Genomic DNA, 5,179 nt, shown 5'->3' on the forward strand with positions numbered 1-5,179 from the left:
AATACTGAGGAAAATCTTTCCTCTGCTCCCTATAATTCACTACTCTCCAGTTAGAATAATTTAGAATAGTAAAAATGGAAAAAGAGAAAATAAATCATGGTGAAAAAACATATGCAGAACATTCACCAGTTTTTTCTGACCAGTTCAACCAATGTGAACTATTGGGGAAATACATGGACACCTCATTCCCACTGGTACTCAATATCTCTGGTTAGGCAATTCTGACGAAGACAAGGTACAAGATGAAAAAATGAGGAATGGTTTCAATTGCAAGAAAAAAATGGAGTAGGATCCAAGTAAATTTCTTCTTTGGGATGCCGAAATGTATCGGCTTACTGTGGTGTGAACACTGCTTTCCAAAATGGCCACCCAGTTGAATACTAGGGATGAGGATGAGTATACCCCTCTTCAACGGGAAGCCTAGAGTGGACACTTAGACATTGTCCATGAGTTGGTAGCTCAAGGCAGATATTCATGCAATAACTCTGAATGGCTGGACACCCCTGCACAGTACTTATATGTGGAATAATACCATAATGGCTTCTTTATTACTTCATCATGATGCAGATACCAATCCCCAAACTAAAGGCCTCTTGACCTCCTTGCATCTTGCTGCTGGGAATAGAAATAGCAAAGATACTCTGTATCTCCTTCTGTTGAACCATTATATCAAACCAGGTCTGAAGAACAACTTTGAAGAAACTGCATTTGATATTGCCAAAAGGGTAAGTATGTATCACTAACTCTTTGAAGTTGTCGAAGGCTGTACAAATTGTTCTCCTAAATCGTAATGGTTTGGTTAAGTTTCTTAAATTTCAAAAGTGCCAGTCCATCTTTTGTGTCCCTACAAATTTTTTTCACAATACAAAGCAACAGCAATATCTTACAATAAAAATTTATGTATTCCATGGTATTCTTCCAAGTGAATTGCATGACTGTGATATCAAAATGTATTCAAGAGTTGTTTGTATACATCTGTAATGATTTCTGCAGAGTTTGTGATTCTTTAAATCAGAAATAATTTTAACTTATCTGTTGAAATGAATAGTATAGAACCTAAAGATGTTCCGAGTGCTTTTCTGAAAAAAGTATATCTATGTTTGTGTAATGTCCATAATCTATTTCATTCTCTACTAGATATAATACTTTGAATTCTACATTGTTATATAATGTATAGATTCATGGATAAATGTGACCTTTCAGATTGCATTCCATATAGAAGAATTTTAAGACTCCTTTTTTTGTAGTTTCTTATATTATTTCATTTCTTTGGGATAAAATGGCAATATTATCTAATTTCAAGTTTTGTAAAGGTTATGCTATGTAAAGGCCTTTCTAAGGTGAAAATTTAATACACTGATATCAAACTAACCTTTAATTGTATGAATTACATGTATTGTTACACTTGTATTTTTGTAATCAACTTTTTAATAACTGTTTTTCATTTCTTGCATCAGAAGAATGAAAAATATGGAATACTTCACAAATTTTCATATCATCCTTGTGCAAGTGCCATGTTATTCTCTGTCTTGTTGTAATTTGGGTAGACCTGCTGCTGAAGCATGTAGTATCCTCTAAATTTAAGTATATAATGATACAATCTTTATAAAGGCATATATCCATCGTTGCCTATTTGTAACAAGGAACCCTTATTGTTCCTAAAATGCTATTGATCTTATTTCTCTAAATTTCTGTGTACAGTGGAAAAAAAACATATAGTTTGGTCGATTGCTCACATTTACATTTTTTTTGTCATTTTCATTTTAAATTTGATCATACTTTGAAGCCTTTACAGCTAAGTCCAAAGTTGGTGGCTTTTCAAGTACTTATTTATCAACTGAGTTAGCTTTGTGGAGCTAATGGATTCAAAGTAAGCCTTGCTTAAGAGCTACTTCTAACTTTCTGCAGCTTAAAATTTCCCAAATGAGGTCTTGCTGGAACAAATGTCTACCTGAACTGTGAAGACTCGGGGTCTATGTTGAGGGGGCAGAATGATGCAGGCTCCAGCCTCAGGATTATCTGAGGACTGTGTTTGGGATTAGGAAAGCTCTTGGAAAGCCAGGCTATAGAGGGAAAATGTTCCCTCTCCCTATCTCAAAACATGTCACAGACTCCTGGGAGCTGAGGAAGTGGCTCTTCTGCTTGCTTAAGCATAGATGAACAGCTGGTCAAGCATTTTCCTGAGACTGGAGAAGTGGTTTGAGCTTGATCTAAAATAGTTTAGATAATAATATACCTAGACTTTCTCTCATAGGTTAAGTAAAAATGTATCTGTGGAAATTTTTTGTGTGAATGTTTTCTGACCAAATCTTGGCAAAGATGATGCTTGCTAGTCTTTAAATACCCACTAACAATAAAGCACAGCATGCAGTGGCAATTGCTGTTTGCACTCTGCATCCCCTGTGTCCTGGTGATTTTGTGACCCTTACCTAGGGACCCCAACACACTAGACGTTGACACTGAACCTTTACCTTTCTTCCATGTAGGAACAGACCAACCAGAATATCTTACGCTGACAGCATGGATTGTCTTACTGGAACAAACATAATCTTAGTTACAAGGGATCATAGAGAGATGAACAGTTCAGACAGAATTGTTCAGAATAGAAGGTATTTTATCAAAACATAATTGTTTATTATACGTATCATTTCAAAAGTAGCTAAAGCCAAGAAAGTGAAAAAAATTGTTCATATGCATGATTACCTACTGTCCTGACCTGTCTATCATCCAACCAAGCAGGAACTTACACTACTGACATTCTATCACCAAATATTGCAATAGCTCCTGGAGAAGTCCATATGTTTCTCCTCGATATTAGGCCTTAAATTTGTAATGTTTTAATCACAGTGTTTCCTCTTGCCTCTAGGCTGCATATCTACAAATGGTAGAGCTTTAAGTCTAACTCTACCAAAAACTGAGGTAGAGATAATGGAATAATACTTTAAAACAGAGTTGCCTTTGATTCCCTAAACACAACACAACAATAAAAAACATTTTTTATATTATATGTACTTATATATTTTATATTTATATGTGCTGATTTTAAATTTTATACAGTGAATCTTACTAGAATTGATAATTTGACAAATATATTGACATTTATTCCCATAAATAGATTGGAATATAAATAATTAGGTTTAGAATATATATTAGACTATAAAAAGTATCACTGCAATATCTTCAGTATAAGCTTGTGATACTTTCTAAGTGTTCGTGGTCTTCTGAATACACATGGTATAATAACAGTATTGTTTTCTGCTAATCTATAAGGGATTTTATTCTGATGCTCTGTTTATTATTTTAACTTGCTGGTCCCAAAGTGTTTTTCTCCATATTTCTAAAGCATTCTTACTGATTATACCCAAATTTTGCTGATATGATGTCTAAAAGCTATTATTCTTCTGCAGGACCCACGGGTCCTAGGATAACAGGTCCCAGTTATCTGCATCATCAGATAACAAAGGCATGACTTCTCACATAGGCCCATGCAACATGCCAACAGAAAATAATTAAAGACTCATCTCAATTTCTCATTTCCTATAATATTTCAGGGCCCCAATTGCATACAAGAATTAGCAGTAATCAATTGTAAAATACAAGGCAACTTAAAATGAAAGATGAGATCACAAAATCTGAGAGAAAGTACTGTAATTCAAACTTTCAATTTACAGATGACCAGCCCATATGAGTGAACAAAATCACAAATGAACAACGTTATTTTTAATACCTTTCTCCTAATGATGAATGAAAGATTTCAGTGCAGCCAAAAAAATAGTTTCTGGAATGATAGATCATAATTGGTCTACCAAGACTAGGAAAACTTGATTTAGAGGTCAAATATAATTTAGAAAAACATTAATTGAGAATACCCTTAGTGCCTCAAAACACTGGTACTTCAGTAAAACTTGGTTCTGTAGTATAAAAATGTCATTCTCAAACCAATGTAACCTACATTTAATCTTCTGAAAGTATATTCCTTTTCAAATAAACTTTTAAAAATCATATTCACCAAAATAACACTTGACAAGTAGATGATAGTGACATTACAAGGTTTTCAAGTGTAGGGAGCAAGTTACATTAGAGTTGATTTACGTACCCAGCACTAATACCAAACAAGTTCAACCATTCATTGAAGTGCAGAAATACTACCCCCCACAATTTGTGTTGTTCAGTAGGGGCCTTCTAGAAATGTGTTTAATGGATCAGCCTCCCATAATTCAAACCCAAATATTAGCTAATAAAGTAAATTTCATCACATAAGAAGGTACATTTTAAAGTCACTAATAGTTGCCTTATCATGTGTTGCCTTATCATATATTTTCCGTATCTGTCTAACATAGTAAGAAATATGACTTTAAGTCTTGAATATGGGTACTGATGAGAGATTTAACAAACATAAAATCTGTCTTCTATTTCTATCATATTCTTCTAAGTAGTAAATTTTAGTTTTCTTCTTTTTCCAAAACTTATAGTTAGTAGAATATTTACATAAGATAATGTAAAATAAAATAATCACATACCATTGCACAAAGCCATTTATAAAAACTGGTAGGAATAAATTCTAGGCCATTTTTAAAAAGTTCCTTTTGACTAAAGATTAATCTTCCAAATGAACGAGAATAAAATCATGTCTAAGTGCTTCACATTTCCAGTCTTGCACATTGTTATTGCAGATGAATGAATTATATAAATGTAAGCTGACATCAGTTGCCTATATATTTTCCATGCTGGCTGAGACTCAGAATTTGCACAGCACAGGAAAACAGGTGCAATGACTGGCTTCTCACATCAGGGTGAATTTTTGGCATTGCTGGGCTTTGAACTCAGGGCCTAGGAAGCCCAACTGCCCAATCGGTCCACGTGATCACACCAGACGTTGAGCCACTAAGGAGATGGACTCTTCCTAGGACCTGAGATCGAGCCACAGGGAGGCCAAAATAGTGCTCAATGCATCATTTAAACATGGGATGTATGTTCACATCCGTGTGGAGACTGCATCGTGCATTGAGTGTACTTATTGTGTTTATTTTGTATACTATTCATGGATTTTTGTGTATTTTCTCATGTATATGATGACAGGTATAACTGGGCTGACATGGATAACAACTTATTCCCATGACCACAGGGTGGGCCATGCATTCTCCATCCTAGCTGAGACCCAAGACTTGCAGAGGAAAGG

The 5,179-nt window shown here is 34.6% G+C and overlaps 1 pseudogene; it reads right to left on the reverse strand.

The window, feature by feature from the left end:
• Positions 1 to 1,464: 1,464 nt before the first annotated feature.
• LOC138813120 (U6 spliceosomal RNA) lies at positions 1,465 to 1,564 on the reverse strand (annotated as a pseudogene).
• Between the last annotated feature and the right edge of the window lie 3,615 nt (positions 1,565 to 5,179).

This window comes from Dipodomys merriami, unplaced genomic scaffold (assembly GCF_024711535.1).
Source record: "Dipodomys merriami isolate MVZ:Mamm:240054 unplaced genomic scaffold, mDipMer1.0.p SCAF_588, whole genome shotgun sequence".
In the NCBI taxonomy this organism is placed as follows: Eukaryota; Metazoa; Chordata; class Mammalia; order Rodentia; family Heteromyidae; genus Dipodomys; species Dipodomys merriami.